The sequence below is a fragment of the Prionailurus bengalensis genome, chromosome E2 (assembly GCF_016509475.1).
Source record: "Prionailurus bengalensis isolate Pbe53 chromosome E2, Fcat_Pben_1.1_paternal_pri, whole genome shotgun sequence".
NCBI classification, from domain to species: Eukaryota; Metazoa; Chordata; class Mammalia; order Carnivora; family Felidae; genus Prionailurus; species Prionailurus bengalensis.
In genome coordinates, this window is record NC_057352.1 from 37132111 (window position 1) to 37156421 (window position 24311).

The window sequence follows — 24311 nt, forward strand, 5'->3', positions numbered from 1 at the left end:
TGAGAAGAATTATTGGCCAAATATCATGTATGCCAATTCCAACCACGAGTCTCTGTTGGGACTTCTAGATTTTAAATATGATAGAACCCAGCTCTTGGTTTTCTTGACTTTCAGGACTTAGATTCTTGAAACAATATAAGATAGATATTTCAATCAAGATTATTCCAAAGATGAGTTGACGTCAAAAGGAATGTCTCCCTCAAAAATATTTAATCAGTTTTCTGACATGTATTATATACTTCTTTCATCTTCCAGAAATGGCATTAATTTTCAAAATTAGTACAGAAAAAGAGTAATAATCATATAAGTTCTAAATTTCATCTACACTAAGGATTCAAAAATACATTTCCTCCAATATTATAATTATTTAAAATTTTTATGTATGATAACATTTATTAGAATGTAATTACCAAATAGCTTAATGCCTTTACTCATATGGATTCCTTTTTGTACAGAGAAGATATTGATTTCTATCTAGTGAAAACTTGTTATTAATTAAATGTTCATTGTTTTTCCAAGTTCATCTCAGAAACAAAAAATATGTACAACCTTTTAGTAAAAAGAAGATACTCAATAGGCAAAACCAAGCTAATGTCTTTCATTGGTTGCAAAGTGATGCACATAGGTTGAGTCTGACCTACAAGAATGTTTGTTTCACTAATGTCCTGGTCAGTTAGGGCTACAGTAATAAGACATATAGACTAGCTGGCTTATAAGCCAAATTAATGTTTTTATTAAAGTCTGAGAAAATAGAAGTCCAAGATTAGGGTGCCACATGGTCAGTTCTGGACAAGAGCTGTCTTCTGGGTTATGGACTGCAACATTTCTTTGTATATTCACATGTTGGAAATGAAGCTAGAGACATCTCTGGGTTTTGTTTTATAAGGGTACTAACGTTGGGACACCTGGATGGCTCAGTTGGTTGAGTGTCTGACTCATGATCTCAGCTCAAGTCTTGATCTCAGGGCTGTAAGTTCAAGCCCACCAGGCCCTGCCTTCTATTATCATCACATTGGGGTTTAGGATTTCCATATATGAATTTTAGAGAGGATACAAAGATTCAGTCCATTGCAACCAGAAAATTCGATTTTTGATATTTAAAAATCTGGAGATTTCATATAAAATACAGAGATTTCTCTTTGCTGTTTCTTTGGAAATCTTAGAACAACTGGTGAAGATAGGTTTGGCCTGCGTTTCGCCACAATGATAGTCTGCTGAGACTGAATAGGAATCTCTCTATTTAGATAGGTTAATCTAGAGTATGCATTGGAATTAGCTACAGAGATCTGAAAAATACTAATCTCTAGTTCTCATCACCAAAGGCTTGGTTTATTAGTCTGTGATCTGGTCTATTTAAAGACTCCCAGGTGATGTGATGTGATGTGATGTGATGTGATGTGATGTGATGTGATGTGATGTGATGTGATGTTATGTTACGTTATGTTACGTTACGTTACGTTATGTTATGTTATTTTTATTCTATTTTATTATCTTTTATATTTAGAATTATTTATTCATCACTTACATATGACACCCAGGGCTCATTCCAACAATTATCCTTCTTAATGCCCCTCACCCCTTTAGCCCTTCCCCCCACCCAACACCTGACCAACAACCCTCAGTTTGTTCTCTCTGTTTAAGAGTCACTTATGGTTTGTCTCCCTTTCTGTTTTTATATTATTTTTACTTCCTCTCCTTTATGTTCATCTTTTTTTTATCTTAAATTCCACATGAGTGAAATCATAGGATATTTGTCTTTCTCTGACTGACTTATTTCACTTAGCATAATACACTCTAGTTCCATCCACGTTGCTGCAAATGGCAAGATTTTATTCTTTTTGATTGCCAACACACACACACACACACACACATATATGTATATATATATGTATGTATGTATATGCCACATCTTTATCCATTCATCAGTCGATGGACATTTGGGCTCTTTCCATACTTTGGCTATTGTCGATAGTGCTGCTGTAAACATTGGGGTACATGTGACCCTTCAAATCAGCTCTCCTGTATGCTTTGGATAAATACCTAGAAGTGCAGTTGTGGGGTTGTAGGGTAGTTCTATTTTTAATTTTTTGAAATGAAACACCATACTGTTTTCCAGGGTGACTACATCAGTTTGCATTCCCACCAGCAGTGCAAAATGGTTCCCCTTTCTCCACATCCTTGCCAACATCTGCTGTTGCCTGAATTGTTAATGTTAGCCATTCTGAGAGATGTGAGGTGGTGTCTCATTGTGTTTTGAATTTGCATTTCCCTGATGATGAGTGAGGTTGAGCATCTTTTCATGTGTCTGTTAGCCATCTGGATGTCTTCTTTGGAAAAGTGTCTATTCATGTCTTTTGCCCATTTCTTCATTGGGTTATTTGTTTTTCAGGTGTTAAGTTTGGTAAGTTCTTTATAGATTTTCCATACTAACCCTTTATCTGATATGTCATTTGCAAATATCTTCTCCCATTCCATCAGTTGCCTTTTAGTTTTGCTGATTGTTTCCTTCACTGTGCAGAAGCTTTTTGTTTTGATGAGGTCCTAGTAGTTCATTTTTGCTTTTGTTTCCCTTGCCTCCGGAGATGTGTTGAGTAAGAAGTTGCTATGGCCAAGGTCCAAGAGGTTGTTGCTTGTTTTCTCCTCTAGGATTTTGATGGCTTCCTGTGTTAGGTTTAGTTCTTTCATCCATTTTGAGTTTATTTTTGTGTATGGCATAAGAAAGTGGTCCAGGTTCATTCTTCTGCATGTTGCTGTCCAGTTTTCCAAACACCATTTGCTAAAGAGACTGTCTCTTTTCCATTAGATATTCTTTACTGCTTCGTCAAAGATTAGTTGGCCATACATTTGTGGCTCCACTTCTGGGTTCTCTATTCTGTTCCATTGACCTATGTGTTTGTTTTTGTGTCAGTACCATACTGTCTTCATGATTACAGCTTTATAATATAGCTTAAAGTCTGGGATTGTGATGCCTCTAGCTTTGGTTTTCTTTTTCAGGATTGTTTTGGCTGTTCAGAATCTTTCCTGGTTCCATACAAATTTTAGGATTGTTTATTCTACCTCTGTGAGGAATGCTGGTGTTATTTTTATAGAGATTACTCAGGTGATTTTCATATGCACCCTAAGGTTAAGAATTTACTGCTTTAGACAGAAAATGACTTCTGTAGTTCTTTATCTATTCATGTTGCTCATTTACATTACTTGCCAAGTTCCTTCAAGTGTTTAAATTTTTCAGACCTGGCGTTTTAGCCAATGAAAAGTGACATCTCATACTTAAAATGTTGAAAGGAGAATAGGTAGTTTTTAAGGAGGTAATGGAGAGTGGTCAGTAAGAATGGAAACAAACATTAGGAACAAGTCCAAGGGAAATTTATAGTCATTGGAATGAGGGTGATAGCAACAGAGTAAAAAAAGAAAGTATATCTCAGTTCAGTGAAGTGAAAAGTGCCCTGGACTTGTAATCCAGTCACAGATCCATCACTACTTAGCTGATTGACCTCAGGTTTATCAATTCTTCAGTTGACCTTTACTTTTAAAAAGCAACATAAAGATGTATTAGTTTCCTGTGGCGGCTATAACAAATTACCACAAGTTTCATGCCAAAAACCACATACAGTTTTTGTGGGTGGAAATCCAAAATTAGTATCACTTGGCCAGAATCAAGGTATCAGGAGAGCTGTAATTCCCTTTAAAGCTCTGCTCTGTCCCTTAGTTCTTCCAACTAAACTGACTTGTAGACATCTCATTCCGCTGTATGCCTCTGAGTTCATATTGCCTTTTCTCTGTGTTCGTATCCTCTCCTCTTTTGTCGGTGTGATCTCCCCCTTCCTCTATCTTATAAGAATACTTTTGATAGCATTTAATGTCCATGTGATAATTTAGGTTAATTTCCTCTCAAGACCATTAGTTCCATCACATCTGCAAAGGCCCCCTACCCTTTTAAAATTAAGATAACATTTACGGATCCCAGGGATTAGGATACAGGTATTTTTGAGGACAGAGGACTTTTTTAGCCTATCACAAAAAGGATTGAATTGAAGGGGATCAGAGTTTTTTTAAACTATTTTCCTCAAAGACCTTCAAGGATTGCTTTGGAAATTACTAGAAACAAGTAGAAATCAGACTCCAGTTGCCACTGCTTCAATATTCCATTTGTGATGGTTAATTTTATATGTCAATTGAACTGGCCATGGGGTACCCAGATTTGGGTGTGTCTGTGAGAGTGTATTTCTGGATGGCATTAGCATTTGAGTCAGGGGACTGCTCAGTAAAGCAAAATGGCCTTCCAATGTTTCCAGTGTTTGTAGGCATCATCAATGTGTGTGTGTGTTGTGTGTATTTGTGTATGTGGATAGATAGAAAGAAATAATTGTAGATGTATAGATAGATATATATGATGTTTTATCCTCCTCCTCCTTTCATTTAATTATTTGTTTAGTTTACCTGGGTATAAAAAATCAAGGAGTTCACCTGAGTTGTTATAACGCATGATCATCAATGTTAAGACTCAAAGACAGATTTCTGATTCCTAAACCTGCTTGTACTTCACACCAAAGCAAAAGTTGATATGGGATATACTAAACTAAGTAGATTCAAGGATATATTTTTGTTTTTGGGAGAGTACACGAATGGAGGGGAGAGGGGCATAAGGTAAGAGAGAGAAAATCTTAAGCAAACTCCATGCTTATCATGAAGCCTGACACAGGGCTCGATCCCACCACCCTGGGATCATGACCTGAGCTGAAATCGAGTTGGAAGCTAACCTAATTGAGCCACCCAGGCACCTCCAGAGATATTCTTTTATGGAAAACAAAGTCCCTCTCTGGGGAAGAAACTTGCTGGTTTTAAATTGTTACAAAACAAAGGACTGTTTGTGGTTCTTTTTTTGTTTTTTAATATTTATTTACTTTTGAGAGAGAGAGAGAGAGAGAGAGACAGAGCATGAGTGGGGGAGGGGCAGAGAGAGAGGAAGACACAGAAAATCTGAAGCAGGCTCCAGGCTCTGAGCTGTCAGCACAGAGCCCGACGATGGGCTCAAACTCGCACACCACGAGATCATGACCTAAGCCAAAGTTGGACGCTTAAACAACTGAGCCACCCAGGAGCCCCTGTTTGTGGCTATTAATCATAAAAAGGTCACAAGAACAGAGTTCAAAGTCCAATTCAAATTCCATATTGTAAACTTTACTGTGAGCAGTAACTTCTATCATCAGTAAATGTTTATTTTTTTCATGTTGCCATTTTTTTAAAACTCAATGTTGTGTTTTTTACATTTGTTCTTTTGGCCTTTTCAAAACTATTTGCTTCTAGGGCAAATTTACCCCAAGGCAAGTGTTGATAATAACTACTCTTGTGGTCACAATGTTTAAAAAATAGAGGAATATTTGCTTTGTGGTTTTGATAACCACATTTGCTACCTGTGCCTGGGGTTATTCTGATACATAGAGAAAGGAAGTAGTATTTAACCAGCATGACTAAAGATGTCACTATTTTACGACTCTTCCTCCCACATATCAAAATGGGAAGTGAGAAGAAAGGAGGAACAATTGTAGAAAGGCAAGGAACACCATTCTGGAGGAGCAAAGTACATGTTCTGCAATGTTTCCTGTTAACATCCACACAGCAGACATGAGTGCCTTGCGGAGTTTCTGCCACATGAGTTTCTGGAAGGTTTTGACAGTATCAGTGGCCAAAGAAAAATTGCTTTCCTGTAGGAGCCCTTCTAAAAGGAGCTCTTCAAAATGAACCTGTTTACCACTTTTCCACTAACTAGTCATTGAGTGCTAAATAGCTTTAAATGCTGATGGGACAGAAAGTTCCAGCCTGAGTTAGAAACGTCTCTCAGTGTCCTCGGAGAGGACGGGCAGCAGATGTTCCTTAGGAACAGCTCTCCTTACATTTTATTGAGTAAATTGCAGGGATGCTCAGGACTTCCAGTGCAGGGAAGCTAGGGAGATGATGTAGTTTATCTTCCTAGATCATCAATTTATGATTTTGGCCTGTTGATTATAATGGTAGATGTTAAGAGTAAAATAATGTTGATGTTCATTAGTCATTATGCTAAAATTTTATAAGGATTTCATCATTGACTTTCTGAAAATGTACCATTTCTACATAAAGAGATGGATATTTAGCACAGGTTATAGCAAATAATAGTGAAGGCAAAACAAAACCTAATTCTGTCTGACTCCTCTTCTGGAAGACAAAGAACATAAGAAAATAGCCTTGTACATTTCATAAAGAATCATTATCAAGTTTCCACTCTATTGTGTCTTTATTGTTACTGTTATTTGATTTAGTTATAAATAGTTTTAAATTTATTTCTTTGAATTTTTTTGACATAGTTTTTTTTTTCTTTTAGTCCCCTTCCCTAGAAGCTACAACATTTGACAGATTCTTCTGTGTCCCTTCAGAAATAGCCTAAGCATGTACAGGCATATATGTCAGCAACTGTTTTTACACAAATGGAAACATATTGTACATACTTTAAAAAAAATTTTTTTTAACTTTAATTCATTTTTGAGAGACAGAGTGTGAGTGGGGGAGGGGCAGAGAGGGAGACACAGAAGCCGAAGAAGGCTCCAGGCTCTAAACTATCAGCACAGAGCCCCATGCAGGGCTCGAACCCACAAACCACGAGATCATGACCTGAGCCAAAGTCGAACACTTAACTAACTGCACCCAGGCGCCCCATGTTGTATACACTTCTTAAGTGATTTCCCAAAGGTCACACAGTTAATAGGAAATGGAGCAGAGACTTGTAATCAGGAAAACCTAACACTCAAGCCTGTGTCTTTAATTTCTATGTGAGCCTATTATAAATAGAAGTAAAAGGAAAGAATACCTTGCATGTGATCCTCATAATAATTGTGTCTAAGTAACTATGGTTGCCCCCCCCCCCCGCCACCATCTATAAATGAAGAATTTGAGGCTCATCCTGGGGAAATAAACTCCTCAGTTTATACGGTCAATATATAGTGAACCTGGACTACAGGCACACTTCTGTGTGGACTCAAATGCGACTGTCTTGTGACATTCTATTCCTGACTGCAAAATATATATATTTTTTCTTTTATGTCTGCCTTCCTCCATCAAACAAAAACAAAAACAAAAAGAATAAAAACACCCTCTCCTTCTTCACAAACCCAACTTGCTTTGACTAAGGGTCTTAAAATAGAAAACAAATTGATATTTGTAGTTTTTCTAGTAAATCTCAGTGTTTGTTTCTATAATATTTAGTAGCAAATTCTGTTCTTTTTGCCATCATATCCCTTATTGATGCTAAAGAGACAAGATGGGAATGACAAACCACCTCGAGTACCTCTCCAAGCAATATATATCTTGGAGATTATAGACTAAGCTATATACAAAATCAATCTATTTTTTTCAGCATTTCTCTGTGGATTTGTCTTTTCTTGTAGAGATATTAATTGGGCCAAAGGGGCTCTGAGAAAGTGCTTTAGTGGGACTCAAAATCTATCAGCAAATATTTATCGAGTGCCTACTTTGTAACATATTGCCTTGTGAACATCTTGCAAAATTCTTCCTGTATTGCTGCATTATTTGTACGTGTTATAGACAGGGGTTATGGGAAGAGATTAAACTGAGAAATTTGTTTATTAGAAATTAGCAAATTTTTATTATTAAACTTAGAATTTTTTATTCTATCCACCATGTTCTCCATAGCGCTCAGGATTAATGACTTCCAGAATGTGGCCCTGTGGCTTGATAGAAAGAAAGAAGAGAAGCAATCCACAGGGAAGGGACATGAACAGGAATGTAAAAAAAAAAAAAAAAGGAGAATAAAATAATCTTCCCAAAATGAGAGTGGAGAATACATTTACTGTGTGCCTTCTGCCATCTATTTCCTTCGTATAATTATCCACATTCTTCTATGTCCATCCCATGCTGTTCTGTAGAGCTTCAGGCCTGAACGTGTGACCAGTCCAGGCATATCAGAGACCCAAACTTTGCTGACCACAGAAATTAAGTCAGTGATTGGTATACACGTAGCCCAAGCCAACAAAATACAGTGAAATTCATGACTTTTGGAGGAATTAATAGAAAAAGGATCTCCTTTCTGAGAGGTTCTTCTACCTGGGAGAATTTGAATTTGAATCTGAAGACAATTTGAAGATACTGTTTCTGCAGTCATCTTAACATCATTTACACCCAAGAATGAAGTCAACGCAAGGAAGAGAGGAGAGTGAACCAAATATGGACGTAGAGCAGTTCCTAATACCATCATCCTGAATGTAACCCTAACCCTGATCTTTCTGGGACCCCTGGGTGGCTCAGGTGGTTAAGCATCTGACTTTGGCTCAGGTCATGATCTCATGGTTCATGGGTTTGAATCCTGCATCAGGCTCTGTGCTGACAGCTCAGAGCCTGGAGCCTGTTTCAGATTCTGTGTGTCCCTTTCTCTCTGTCCCCCACCCTGCTGGTTGTGCTCTGTCTCTCAAAAATAAATAAACATTTTTTAAAAACATGAACTTTTTAATCCCAATGGGAGTACATTTTTTTTTGCTTTGCCTTATTTAATCTAGTTTAGGTTGATTTTCTCCCAGTTGCAACTAACTAACTAACTAACTAACTAACTAACTAACTAACAGATAAGTATTTTATATAGAGAGAATGAAAATCCAACAAAAAGATTACAAACCCAGACCAGTTCCAGGCAAGTTCCAAAAGATGGTCTGAAGCTTAGTTTCAGACTTGCATTGTAAAAGTAGAATGAAAGTAGAAGTCAGGGAGTGCAGGTCCCTCCAGGAAACACCCTGCAAATAAAAACACCCCAATCCATGAACCTTTAAGGAACAGGAAAGAAATAGACCCCCAGGTACTCTGTTGGGATCTTAAGCAAGGGCTTAGGTGGGGCATACAGCTAAGATACATTAGAAGTGGCAGGTATTTACAAGTTATTGTCACAAATATTTTCCATCCTGCTAACACTGATATTTACTAATGATTCTGTGTTGTTTCCAGAAGAGAGGGATTATTAAGTCTTAGAGGCAAGAAATGCTAGGTATTTCTTGAGAAGAAAGATCATGATGAGATCATGGAATTTGTTCACAAATTCAAGAAGCTAAAGGGTGATAAAGCGACATGCATTAAAAAAAGAGAGGTGTGTATTTTTATATCTATAGAGTTGAAGGGGGAAAAGGGAAGGGAGAAGAATGAGTAAGAAAGGTTCTTTGAGGTTGAATCTGTATGGGAAAGTAGCCAGTATAAACTTGCTGGTGGATTAATGTTATCCTCAATGCTTGATGTTCAACTCAGATGTCTGTGTTATGATTTGCTAAAATTCTCTTTCAGTTTTTCCCCAAATCATTACTTAGTCTACTTTGCTAGCAAATACTTCATAGAGATATTATTCCTTTCTAAATTTGCCCAAAATTTATACTTAGTTCCTTCCTCACATAGAAGAAGTCCAGAACACAGAGGCAGACATGAGCATGGTGATTCTAATGCACCACATGGAGGTTTTTGGAAATTCTTATGAAATAGAGATTTAAGCTATGTGGATATTATATCCCAGTTTTCCTGGGACAATCCTGGTTTAATTCTGTAGTCCTTCACATTTGTTGCAGTTTGTAATATAAACAACTTCTACCCTGGATTTAAGTCCATCTTATTTAGATTTCAAGGAACTGATATCTAAAATCTGAACTCCAAAACCTTAAAAATCTCACCTACAAAGTATTTAGCAGAGTGCCCAGTGCATAGCAATTTCTTGACAATAACAGTGGTGTGTAATATTTAATCACTCAAATTCCCCAAGGTTGCAACTCTTAATTTGTTAGATGGGAATAATAATGCAACTGACCTTTTAGAATTAGGTAAGTTTTCCAAGGACAGTTGCCCAGTCAGTTATTTATTGACTGACATGTTCAGTCAGTCACTCACTGATACATTCACTCTCTCATTCTCTTGTTACCAATTCAAACAATTAGCAAGAGGCTACTCCAAGCTTGGGAGAATGCTTGGGTCTAGGGAGAAAAATGTTAATCCAAATGGTTCTTGCTTTCAAGCAACTCATGGTGTAAAGGGAAGGGAGGTGAGTGAAGTAAATTGAAATGTGCAGTATGCCAAGTTTGCAGAACAGATGATAAAAGAAATAATAGCATTGATTCCAAGATAAATTAAATATGTTTGGACAAAAGTCAATATCAATATCAAGGACAAGAACACATATGTCACGGATAATTTATTTTTCTTTGATAATTTAACCACAGCTTTCAGTGAATCTCTACTTTCCAAGAAAAGGATATACTTGCAGGGCTAAATAATTTATTTCCAAAGAAGTAATAGGTGTAATCATTTATTGTTTTCTGAACTCTCAAAAACAAATATGACATGCTTATGTCAAAGATGGCATTGTTTCTAATTCTGATATGAGCCAATATTCCCTGGAGTATATTCTATGCCATTACTGAAGACAAATTATAAAAAAAGTAGAAGATTTTTCATCCCCCATTTCTCTAGATTAACCACTCATATACACCCCACACGCACACACGCACACACACACATACACACATGCTGACACACACACAAATAATCAAGGTAATTTAAGGTTGAGATCATGGGGTAATGGAATATCTGGCTTTAATCAACTGTTGGCTCATGGAGATTGGAAAAACAATGTCTAAGAGGCTCCATTTCTTAATCTTTTAAGTGAGCATCTGAATATATTGCTTGAAAAAACCTTGTATGTATATACGTATGTGTGCATGCATGCACCTGTGTGTATTAGATTGTACTCCATAATTGGGAATTCTTATACAGGGTGAACGGTTTGACTTTTTCTTTTTTAATAGAGAATTAGAGATTGTAAAGATACTGTGGCATGGATACAGGCCAAATCTAAACCTTTTTTGGTCCTGGTACTATATCAAATTTGGTTTATCAAAGATATCGCTAAAGATTAATGACATGGCCTAATGCATTTAACTTTCTGTTGAGAGGGCTAGATAAGGAAATGATTACTAATGTGATATCCAGAAATTTAATGTTTTAAAAGAATCTTGGCTTGGCTTCTGGCCTTGTCTCCTGCTCCGTCACCTTTTTTCCTATCCCCTTCCCTCCTCCATTCTCTTCACAAATTGCTTCATACCTTTTCCTCTTCATTGTAATTTCCTTCACCTGGAATGGCCTTCTTATCTTTTTATGTTGAGATAAACTCAAAACTCCTGTGTGTCCTATAAGGTGCTACTGAAACATTATTGCTTCTATAAAGCCTCCTATAAATCTCAGGAAGGGACAGTATTGTTTTTTACCCACATTGTACCTGATAACTGCCTATTTAGTAGTTCATAGTTTACAATAATGCTTCTAGTTCTTTTGAAAAATCTTAATATGAAATAGTTTGAATTATTATTTACCTTACAGAAATAAAAATAAGTATAAAAGAAGCCCATGAATGATTCCATACAAAAATTAGATCAAGTAGATAAAATGAACAAACTCCTAGAAACACACAAATGACCAAAAATGACTCAAGAAGAAATAGAGAATTGGAACAGATCTGTAAAAAGTAAAGAGATTGAATCAATGATCAAAAATCTCCTATAAAGATGAGTCTACAATCAGGTGGCTTCAATGATAAATTCCACAAAATATTTGATAAGGAATGGACATCATCGACTGATAAATGGATATTCTGTATGTATGTATGTATGTATGTATGTATGTATGTATGTATATACAATAGAATACTTCTTGGCAATCAAAAAGAATGAAATCTTGCCATTTGCAACAACTTGGATGGAATTAGAATGTATTATGCTAAGCAAAATAAGTCAGTCAGAGAAAGATAAAAATATGACGTCACCCATACGTGGAATTTAAGCAATAAAACAGACTAATATTGGGGAAGGGAAAGAAAAATAAGATAAAAAGAGAGAGGGAAGAAAACCATAAGAGATTATTTAAATACATAGAACAAAGTGAGGGTTGCTGAAAGGGTGTTGGATGGGGAGATGGGCTAAATGGATGATGGGCATTAAGGAGAGCACTTGTTGGAATGAGCACTGGCTATTATATGTAAGTGATGAATCACTAAATTCAACTCCTGATATCATTACACTATATGTTAGCTAACTTTATTCAGACAAAATTTAAAAATTAAAAAAAAATTTAAAAATGGACACCAAACAAACACCAAATATTGAATAAAGAGTGAAGACCACTCCATCTAAAACTCATCTAAAAATAGAAGAGAAAGCAGTTCTTTATTCAGTGAGGTGAGCATCACCCTGATGTCAAAGCCAGACAGACATCAGAAAATAGAAAACAGAACAAAACAAAACAAAAAACCAATACCCCTATAATTCAAAATAGTAGTGCACTGAGTTTAACAGTATGTTAAAAGAATTACATACCATGACCAAGTGTGATTTATCCTAAAAAATGCAAAGGGAAATAAAATGCATTTAAATTGGAAAAGAGCAATTAAAACTACCTTTCTTTGCAATTGACAGGATCTTATGTATAGAAATCCCAATTGAGTTCAGCAAAGTTCAAGGATACAAAATCATCATGCAGAAGCCAGTTGTGCTTCTATACTAAGAAGAAAATGAAGAAAGCAATTCTGTTTATAACACCCCAAAATAAAAAATACTGAGGAATAATTTAACCTAGAAGGTGAAAAACTTGTATACTGAAACCCATAACACAGTGCTGAAAGATATTAAAGAAGACCTAAATACATAAAAAAGATATCCCATGTTTATGAATTGAAAGACTTACTATTGTTAAGGTGCAATACTACCTAAAGTCATCCAGAGATTCAATATAATGTCTGTCTCAAGTCCAGTGCATTCCCCACCCCTCCAAGCACACACTTTTTGTTTTTTGCACAAATGTTAAAACTAATCCTCAGGTTCATGTGGAATTACAAGGGAGTCCTTAATAGCCAAAACAACATTGAAAAGGACATCAGAGTGGAAGTCACACTCTTCTCAATTTTACAACTTACTACTAAACTATAGTAATCAAAATAACATGGTGCTGGCATGAGGAGGATAGACATATAAACCAATAGAGAATAATTGAGAGTCCATACATAAACCAATATACTTATGGAAAATTGATTTCAACAAGGATGCCAATGGGGAAAGAACAGTGTCTTCAACAAATGGTGCTGGAGAAACTGGATATCCACATGAAAAATAATAAAGTTGGACCCCTACCTCACACTGTATCTTAGATTCTGGCAATGGATTCTTAGTATGACACCAAACACATGCACAGCACCACCACCACCAACAACGAAATAAATGCATAGTTCTTCATTAAATTTAAACTATTCATTTTTCAAATAACATTATCAAGAAATTGAAGACAACCTGTAGAATGGAAGATATGTTGGCAAATCATTCATCTAATAAGAGTACATAATCCAGAATACTTTTTTCAATTTTTAAATGATTATTTATTTATTTATTATTTTTTAATATGAAATTTATTGTCAAATTGGTTTCCATACAACACCCAGTGCTCATCCCAACTTGCCCTCCTCAATACCCATCACCTACTCTACCCTCCCTCCCACCCCCCATCAACTCTCAGTTTGTTCTCAGTTTTCAAGTCTCTTATGCTTTGGCTCTCTCCCTCTTTAACCTCTTTGTTTTTTCCTTCCCCTCCCCCATGGGTTTCTGTTAAGTTTCTCAGGATCCACATAAGAGTGAAAACATATGGTTTCTGTCTTTCTCTGTATGGCTTATTTCACTTAGCATCACACTCCAGTTCCATGCACGTTGCTACAAAGGGCCATATGTCATTCTTTCTCATTGCCACGTAGTACTCCATTGTGTATAGAAACCACAATTTCTTTATCCATTCATCAGTTGATGGACATTTAAGCTTTTTCCACAATTTGGCTATTGTTGAGAGTGCTGCTATAAACATTGGGGTACAAGTGCCCCTATACATCAGTACTCCTGTATCCCTTGGGTAACTTCCTAGCAGTGCTACTGCTGGGTCATAGGGTAGGTCTATTTTTAATTTTTTGAGGAACCTCCACGCTTTTTTCCAGAGTAGCTGCACCAGTTTGCATTCCCACCAACAGGGCAAGAGGGTTCCCGTTTCTCCACATCCTCTCCAGCATCTATAGTCTCCTGATTTGTTCATTTTGGCCACTCTGACTGGCATGAGATGATATCTGAGTGTGGTTTTCATTTGTATTTCCCTGATGAGGAGCGATGTTGAGCATCTTTTCATGTGCCTGTTGGCCATCTGGATATCTTCTTTAGAGAAGTGTCTGTTCATGTTTTCTGTGCATTTCTTCAATGGATTTGTTTTTTAGGTGTGGAGTTTGGTGAGTTCTTTATAGATTTTGGATACTAGCCCTTTGTCCGATATGTCATTTGCAAATATCTTTTCCCATTCCGTTGGTTGCCTTTTAGCTTTGTTGATTGTTTCCTTTACAGTGAGTGCTCATGGATTGGAAGAATAAATATTGTTAAAATGTCCATACTACCCAAAGCTATCTACACATTCAATGCAATCCCAATCAAATTGCACCAGCATTCTTCTGAAAGCTAGAACAAGGAATCCTAAAATTTATATGGAACCACAAAAGACCCCGAATAGCGAAAGTAATATTGAAGAAGAAGACCAAAGCAGGAGGCATCACAATCCCAGACTTTAGCCTCTACTACAAAGCTGTCATCATTAAGACAGCATGGTATTGGCACAAAAACAGACACATAGACCAATGGAATAGAACAGAGACTCCAGAATTGGACCTACAAAAGTATGACCAACTCATCTTTGACAAAGCAGGAAAGAATATCTAATGGACAAAAGACAGTCTCTTTAACAAATGGTGCTGGGAGAACTGGACAGCAACATGCAGAAGAATGAAACTAGACCACTTTCTTACACCATTCACAAAAATAAACTCAAAATGGTTAAAGGACCTGAATGTGAGACAGGAAACCATCAAAACCCTAGAGGAGAAAGCAGAAAAAAACCTCTCTGACCTTAGCCACAGCAATTTCATACTTGACACATCTCCAAAGGCAAGAGAATTAAAAGCAAAAATGAACTATTGGGACCTCATGAAAATCCAGAATATTTTAAGAACACTTATAGCTCAATAACAACAACAACAACAGCAACAACAACAAACACAACAGAATTTTAAAATAAGCATAAGATTTGAATACCAGTTTCTCCCAAGAAGATATAAAAATGGTCAATAAGTACACGAAAAGGTGTTTAATATCACTAGTCGTTGGGGAAATGCAAATCAAATCCACAATGAGATATCAATTCACACCCACTAAGATAACTATAATTGAAGAAATAAAAGGGACAATAAGTATTGACATGGATGTGGAACAATTTTAACCCTTGTACATTGCTGGTGGAATCTAAACTGGTGCAACCAAAGATGAAAATAATTTCATGATTCTTCAAAAAACTAGACATAATATTACCATATGCCCCAGAAATTCCATCCTTATCTCCGAAGAACTGAAAACAAGTACTCAAACAAAAATTTTTATACACTTTTTTAGCAGCATTATTTACAGTAGCCAAAATGTAAAAACAGCCCAAATATCTATCAACCAATAGATTGGTAAACAAATTATGATATGTATATAGAATAGAATATTATTCATCAACAAAAAGGAATAAAGTACTGATATATTCCACAATATAGATAAACTTGGAAAACATTTTTTAATATTTTATTTATTATATTTTATTTTATTTTATTTAAATTTTAGATAGTTAACAAACAGTGCAATATTGGTTTCAGGAGTAGAATTCAGTGATTCATTGTTTACATATACCACCCAGAGCTCATTGCAACATGTGCCCTCCTTAGTACCCATCACCCATCCAGCCTCTCTCCATCAACCCATAGTTTGTTCTCTATCATTAAGAGTCTCCTGTGGTTTGTTTCCCTCTCTTCTCCTTTTCCCTCTTGCCATATGTTCATCTGCTTTGTTTCTTAAAATCCACCTTCGAGTGAAATCATATGGTATTTGTCTTTCTCTGATTGACTTATTTTGCTTAGCATAATACATTCTAGCTCCATCCACAACATTGCAAATGGCAAGATTTCACTTTTTGATGGTTGAGTAATATTTCTGTGTGTGTGTGTGTGTGTGTGTGTGTGTACATATACCAATCTTCTTTATCCATTCGTTAATCATTGGACATTTGGACTCCCTCCATAATTTGGCTATTGTTGATTATGCTGCTGTAAACATTGGGGTTCATGTACCACTTCAAATCTGTATTTTTGTATTCTTTGGGTGAATACCAAATGGTGCAATTGGTGGATCTAGGGTAGTTCTATTTTTAGTTTCTTGAGGAACCTCCTACTGTTCTCCAAAATGGCTGCACCAGTTTGCAACAGTGCAAAGGGTTCCCCTTTCTCTGCATCCTCACCAACATCTGTTGTTTCTTGTGTTGTTATTCTAGCCATTCTGACAGGTATGAGGTGGTATCTCATCATGTTTTTGATTTATATTTCCCTGATGATGAGTGATGTTGAGCATCTTTTCATGTGTCTGTTAGCCATCTGGATGTCTTTGTAAAACTGTCTGTTAATGTCTTCTGCCCATTTCTTAATTATTTTGGTTTTGGGGTGTTGAGTTTGATAAGTTAGTACCCAAAATCTATCATTTCTCTCTTTTTTTCCTCAGTCAGCTTGGTGAAAGATTGATAATTTTGTTGATCTTTTTAAAGAACCAACTTTTGGGGACGCCTGGGTGGCTCAGTCGGTTAAGCGTCCGACTTCAGCTCAGGTCACGATCTCGCGGTCCCGTCTGTAAGTTTGAGCCCCGCGTCGGGCTCTGGGCTGATGGCTCAGAGCCTGGAGCCTGCTTCTGATTCTGTGTCTCCCTCTCTCTCTGCCCCTCCCCCGTTCATGCCCTGTCTCTCTCTGTCTCAAAAATAAGCTTTAAAAAAATTATTAAAAAAAAGAACCAACTTTTGGTAAATTGATCTTGGGTAATATTTTTCTATTCTTTATATTTTGTATTCTAATTATTATTGTTTCTTTCTTTTTCTAGCTCTGGATTTAGTTTGCTCTTCTACTTCCTTAATATATAAAGTTAGGTTGTTGATTTGAAATCTTTCTTCTTTGTTAGTATTAATAGTTACAGCTATATATATCCCTCTATGCAGTGAGCTCATACCTTTCATAAGTTCTGGCATGTTGTGTTCTTTGTTTGCATTCCTCTCCAAATATTTTTTTAATTTCACTTTGATCTTTCCTTTGAGCTATTTTTTGCTTAAGGCTGTGTTATTTGATTTGTACATATCTGAATTTTCCAGTTTTTTTTTTCTTTCTATATCTCCAGATTTCTTCCATTGTGGTAGGAGAAGAAAATTTTCATGATTTCGATTTAAAAAAATATTTCAAGCTGCTTTGGCAGCCTGGTATATGGTCTAACCTAGTCACTATTCCATGTGCACCTGACCACCTGAGAATAATATGTCTTTTCTTGTTTTACAATGGATATTCTATATATGTTAGGTTTGGTTGGTTTATAGTGTTGTTCAAGTCCTGTATTTATTTATAGACCTTCTGTCTAGATATTCTACTCATTACTGAAAGTGGATTGTTGAAGTCTCCCACTATTACTGTAGAACTCTCTCTCTCTTAAAGTTATTTTGAGAGAGAGAGAGAAAGAGAGAGCGAGTGAGTATGAGCTGAGAAGGGTCAAAGAGAGGAAAAGGAGAATCCCAGGCAGGCTCCATGCTGTCACTGGAAAGCCTGGTGTGGGCTCAAACTCATGAACCATAAGATCCTGACCTGGGCTGAAATTAAAAGTTGGGTGCTTAACTGACTGAGCCACCCAGCCATCCCTTTCTCTCTCTTTAATTCTGTCAGTGTTTTCTTTATTATATAATTGGACTCTGTTATTTGGTGCAAATATGTTTATAATTGTTTTGTCTTCTTGATGAGTTGACCCTTTTATTGGTATATAATGATCTTTGTCCCTAATCATTTTATACTATAATCATTTTTACTATTTTGTTTATTATTATAGTCACTATTTGCATAGAATATCTTATTTCATGCTTTCACTTTCAACCAGTTTGTGTCTTTGAATCTAAAGTGAATCTCTTGAAGACAGCATATAGCTGTAACATGTTTTTTTTAACCCATTCTGTGTTATGTAAATGGTGACTTAGTATTTACATTTATACTAGTTTCTAATGAAGAAGGAATTACTAATGCCATTTTGCTATTTGTTTTCTATGTCTTATGTTAGTTTCCTTAATTCCTCCAATACTGCTTTCTTTTTTTAAATATTTTTCATACTGTGCCATTTTGACTCCTTCATCATATCTTTGTCTGCATATCCTTTAGTTATTTTCTTTCTGATTACCATGGGATTAAAATAATATCCTGATTTTATAGCACTTTAGTTTGAATTGTTATCAACCTACCTAAATAGCATGCAAAAATCTCTCCTATACAGCTGTGCTTCCACTTTATATTGTTATTGTCACAAGTAATTTTTTTATGTATTGTGTTCCCATTAACATATATTTATAGTTATTGTTTTGTGAATTTGTTTTTAAAATCATATGGTAAATAAAAAGAGGAGTTACAACCCCTGAACACAATAATAATGACTTTTATATTTTCCTTATAGATACTTTTCCTGAAGTTATTTATTTCTTCATGTGGCATCTGGTTATTGTCAAGTGTCCTTTCATTTCAGGACTCCTTTTAGCATTTTTTATAGGGAGTCACTGCCAGTGAAGAGACTACCTTAGGTTTTGTTTCTCTGGGAATATCTTATTTCTCCATTTTTGAAGGTTAATTTTGACAGTTAAAGAATTCTTGCTTGACTTTTTTTTTCTGTCAGCACTTTAAATCTGTCTTCCCACTGCCTTCTGACTTCCAATATTTATGATGAGAAATTAGCTGTTAATCTTAATAGGATCCATTTTATGTGAAGAGTTGGTTTTCTCATTGCTTTCAAGATTTTTTCTTTGGTTCTCAGTAGTTTCATTACAACGTGTGTTGATATGAATCTTTGAATTTATCTTACTTGTCTGTTGAGTTTCTTGAATGTGTAGATTCATATATTTTACCAGATTTGGGAGATTTTCATCTATTATTTCTTTAAATATTCTTTCTGCCTTCTCTGTCTCCTCTTTCTGGGAATCCCATAATGCATACATTGCTATACTTGATGGTGTCTGATTGGTAACCTGAGCTCTGTTTACTTATTTGTTTTTTAAACATTTTTTGTCTTGGTCCTCGGAATGAGTGATTTTGATTGTATCACTTTCATATTTACTGACTATTTCTTCTTCCTGCTCAAATCTGTTGTTGAACCACTGTAGTAAACTTTTAATTTCAGCCATTAACTTTTTTCACCTATTTACATTGCTAAGATTTTATTTTATTCTTTTTTGTAATTTCTATCTTTTTATAGCTCTTCTCTATTTGTTCATACATTGTTCTCCTGGTTTCCTTTAGTTTATTTCTCCTGGTTTCCATTAGTTATTTGAGTATATTTAAGACATTTGATTTAGTCTATGTCTAGTAAGTCCAATATCTGGACTTTATCAGAAATGTTTTCTGTCCATTCTTTTTTTTTCCCTGTGTTTGGACCCTTTTTTCCTATTTTTTGGGATGCTTCTACTTTTTGGTTGAAAACTGGAAATTTAAAATATTATGTGGTAAATTTGGAAACCAATGTGGTATATCTGGAAATTCTCTCCGTCTCCTCCCCAGAATATTCTGTTGTTGCTTGTTAGGTGTTATGGTGTTATAGTCATCAATTTATTTAATGCCTTTTCATGTATATATATATGTGTGTGTGTGTATACACACACATATATATACACACACACATATGTATATGTATACATATATGTACACACACACATATATATATTCATATATACATATATATGAATATATATATGAATATATATATGTGTGTGTGTGTGTATGTGTATATAAAGGCTGTATTTTTTGTTATGTGTGGTCACCAAAGTCTCTTGTTTATTCTTAATGGTCAGCCAGTGACCTGACGGAGATTTCCTTTAACACTTGGAGCAAAGAAGAAAAGAAAAATCCTCCTGGCCTTTGCAGATTAGCTCTGAGCTGGGGAATTTGTGAAATATTTAGCCAGGACACCTGAGACTCTTACTTACTTCACCCCCTGCTTGCACAGAGCTCAAATGTCAACCATAGGTCAAGCCTAGGGTCCTCTTAAACATCTTCTCTAAGAATGTACATGACCCTGAGCATCATGGTATACTTAATAGCCCTAAAAACTTCTTTCTCCCCAAGTTGTTTCCTTCTCAACCTTATTCTCAGGAGTTTCAATCTATCTGCTTCTTGCTTCCCTTGCCACACTCTTCACCCTTGTCCCAGGCATAATATATGTCTTTAAATGTTTCCATAGGCCTGGTAAGCTGCTCCCACCTGACGAGGGCAAAGCAAAGGCAAGTTTCAGTGCTTCAGGAATGTGATCCATCATTCCTATGGCCATCATTGACTTGGGGAATAGGGTATGATAGGTGAATAGGCAAAATCACCACAATGCTTCCTTACCAAAACTTAGTAGCCTCTTTTGTCATTAAGCACCTTGGCTTCTGTAAGATTTTGTTTAGATTCCAGAGTTTTCAAAAATGTTGATTCTATTAGTGTTTTCAATGTAATAGTTGCTTCAGTGGAAGGAGCAATTCTTGAAGCTTTCTATTGCAACACTTTCTGTTACATCGGTCTCAGGGTTTTGTTTTGTCTGTTTGCTTGCACTTTCTTGATTTTACTGGAAAATGTCAGTGGAATGTTGTCAGATGACTCAGATTCAAATTATTTTCTGAAATAGTTTGTTATTTTTGGTTTGTTGACTGAAATATATAGGGATTGCTATTATTGAGTTATGCCATTAGGAGCTATAATCAAAAAAAGCTCATCTATAGGCAACTATACGTACAATGGGAAAAAAAGATTCTTAACCTTGGAATCAGACAGTTTTCATCTTGTTAAGAGTGACTGTATGGAGCCATCTATTATGTGACTCATCTTGATTTCAGAGACATTAAAATGTGAAATAAATGTTCAGTTTGAATTAATGCAGTATAAAAGATACTGTGTCTGCAAGTTAAGACTCTTTATTCATGTTTTCATTTGTATTTACCCAACTTATAACATTCATTATTTCAAAACTATAAATTACAATGAAGGTATGTTGCTTTATTTATTTATTTTTTATTAAAGCAGTGGTGATCCTTAAGCAATTCTAGTTTCTCAGCTATTGTTATTGTACAGCTATTTGAATAGATCCTTTAAATTCCATGTATAGCTAGACATTTTTCCATTTGGGTGAATCTATCGAGTCACTTTTAGCTGTTGAATCTGAAAAAAATTATACTTTGTTTAACATTGTGTTTCATTTTATAATTGTGTTTACCTTATTCTTTGAAGAGGTGCTTTTTTCTCCCTACTCCTGTTAAAGTTGAGATGGGTTTGTGGCTCATTACAGTAATATAGGTTTACTCTGGAAGTGAAAACAAAACAGAACAGATTTTAATAATTGTTTTCCTTCTTAACCTAGCTAATGTATGATATAGCTTAAGACCTGGGTTCCTTTCCTACAAAAAGGAATTGCTAATAGTACCTCTCCTCTAGGCTTGAGGTAAAATAATTAAGGGGGAAATTAGTAAATGATAGTTGCTGCTGCTTTTTCTCTTTCCCCTATCCCCCTTTCCTCCTCTAGCTTTGGCCCCCTGTCCTAGATCTGGTTTTAATCCCCAGACTGCAGTTTTCCAGTTGCTGTAAATCTATTGCTTACCATCATACTGCTTGTCAGCTAATCCTGTGTGTGTGTGTGTGTGTGTGTGTGTGTGTGTGTTGGATTTGGCCTGAGATAGTGATCTTTCCCAGCTGCAAACTACTGGGCATTCATGAAAATGAAACCAATGTTTATCCTTTCTGCAACCATGTGAATGTTAGATTGAATATATGTAATTGTTAATTAACATTAAATTCTACAAACTCTAATCTTATTTAAAAATAATAATCATATGAAACACTACAAAGAGACATCACATCATGAGCTACCGTTTCTTAAAAAAAAGTAGGAAAAGGGTATCTCTACGTACATACAAAACAATCAATGACAAATGCATATGGAGAATACCACCATTAAACTCCAAATGTGCTATCACTTCACACCCACTGGTATGGCTAAAATGAAACGATGATCAATAATAAGTGTTGGCAAATATGTGAAAAACATGGAAGCCTCATTCCTTGCTGGTCAGAATGTAAATTGATGAAGGTACTTTGGAATACAGTTTGGTAGTTCTTCAAAATGTTAAACAGAGAGTTATCATAGGACTCAGTTCTTCCACTCCCAGGTGTATACCTAACAGAATTGAAAACATATTCTTTATGGGGTGATGAAACTTCTGGAACTAGGTAATGATGATGGTGACACAGCTGTATGAGTGTAATAAAAACCATTGAATTGTTACTTAAAAAAAAGAATACCACCATCAAGATGTCTCAAGATGTGTGAAATTTTGTTGTTAATGTTATATTTAATGTGTGCTGTTCATATGGAACACTTTTATGTTCATATCAAAAATCTGTGAAGACTTCTGTGGGGGGCATTATTCAGAGCATACATTTTCCAAACTAGTTTTTTTTCCTTTACTGAGTGTATGCCGTCATGTGAATTGTGAAGGCACAGAGGGAGAGGAAGAGAGAGAATGAATCCTAAGCAGGCTCCACACACAGTGTGGAGCCCCACATGGGGCTTGATCTCATGACCATCAGATCATGACCTGAGCTGACATCAAGAGTTGGACACTTAACCGACTGAGCTACTCAGTCACTCCTAAACTTTTTTTTTAATATATAAGGTCCTAAAATTCTTGATCATAAAAATAGTCTACATAAAGTTTTAAGGTAGATAACTACCTGATTAAGCAAGAGATACTTTTGCCTGCAACCAAGTCAGTGCAATCTGGATTTTGATGTAATCAAGTTGTTTATAGCAACCTTCAGTATGCTTTGGGATCACCTGAGCAGTGATTCTGATGCAGGAGGTCTGTAGACATTTTAAGACATGCATACAAGAGTAATCCCTGTAGTGGATCAATGAGATAGGTAAAGGAGAAAGAGGAATCTTCATAGCAGCCTATGGTGTAAGATCTACTTATTGCCATTTTATAAACAAGGAAACTGCCTCTGAGATATGAGATAATAAGGAATCTTAGGTAATAATGTCAAGGAATGGAGAACACTTGCTTCAAAGCCAAGTCGTCCTAACTCAAAGATTTAATGGTTCTTTCTAGGTGTCTATGAAATAGGCTTTAATTAAGGCACTGAGATGAAGACTAGATAGCTGTTCTAGCTATTTTTTTATTTTATTTTATTTTAGATGTGGAAATAAAGGCACATTGCTGGTCCAGCAGCAGCTTATCATGGTACTTTGCCTCAGGGTGTGCACACTACTGGGTTCGTCTGCCAGCTCCCTGTGACATCTCTCTGAACTAGAAGAAAGTGCCTGCTGGCATCTACTGAGGCCCAGGGGAGGGATTGCCATGGTCAGGGGTGGTGAGAAGCACATGTTCTTGGTGTGGAACTGAGGCAGGCACCTCTAGAATGTGGCAGAGGGACGCCATCTGCCCTTCCTTCTGCAAGTCCCCAGCTCAGCTGTTCTTGAGCAGGGAGGAAAAGCAATTTAAAATGTTTGTGTGGTCTAGTCCAGCTAGGCAGCTGAAATGTTTCCTCATTAGCCTGAGACCCACTAAGCTGGTTTCATTAGTCACATTCTCAGAAATATAATTCTGTGAGGTGTGCTGAAGCCATTCAGGAAAAATGCAAACTAGAGAACTTGCTCTGTCTGCCATCATTAGAGATTTCCCCAAATCCCTGAACTGGGGAAAAGCATCCACCTTCCAGTCATTCCACAAATATCATGTATCTACTCTGTATTAGGAGCTGTACTGGTGTAGGGAATATAATAGAGAAAAAGGGAGGTGAGAATCACTGCCTTTTTAGAAAATAGTCTATTGTGGGAAAGGACAATAAGCGAAACAATTTCAAATAAATAATTGCTATTAAGGGATGTGCGATTACTCATCACAACCTGGATATACAAACTAGACTTTGATACCTCACATTGTTCTTACTCCTGCACAAACTAGAAAATAGTGGGTTTATTTATTTTGTTTTGTTTTAAGGAGAGAAATTTGTCATTGGCTGGAGAATGTGTTAAATGATATGGTGGGATTTTTGAACGCAAAGAGGGAAAAGAATTTGTGATAGAAGAAATTTCTCAGTAAAGACCACCTGACAC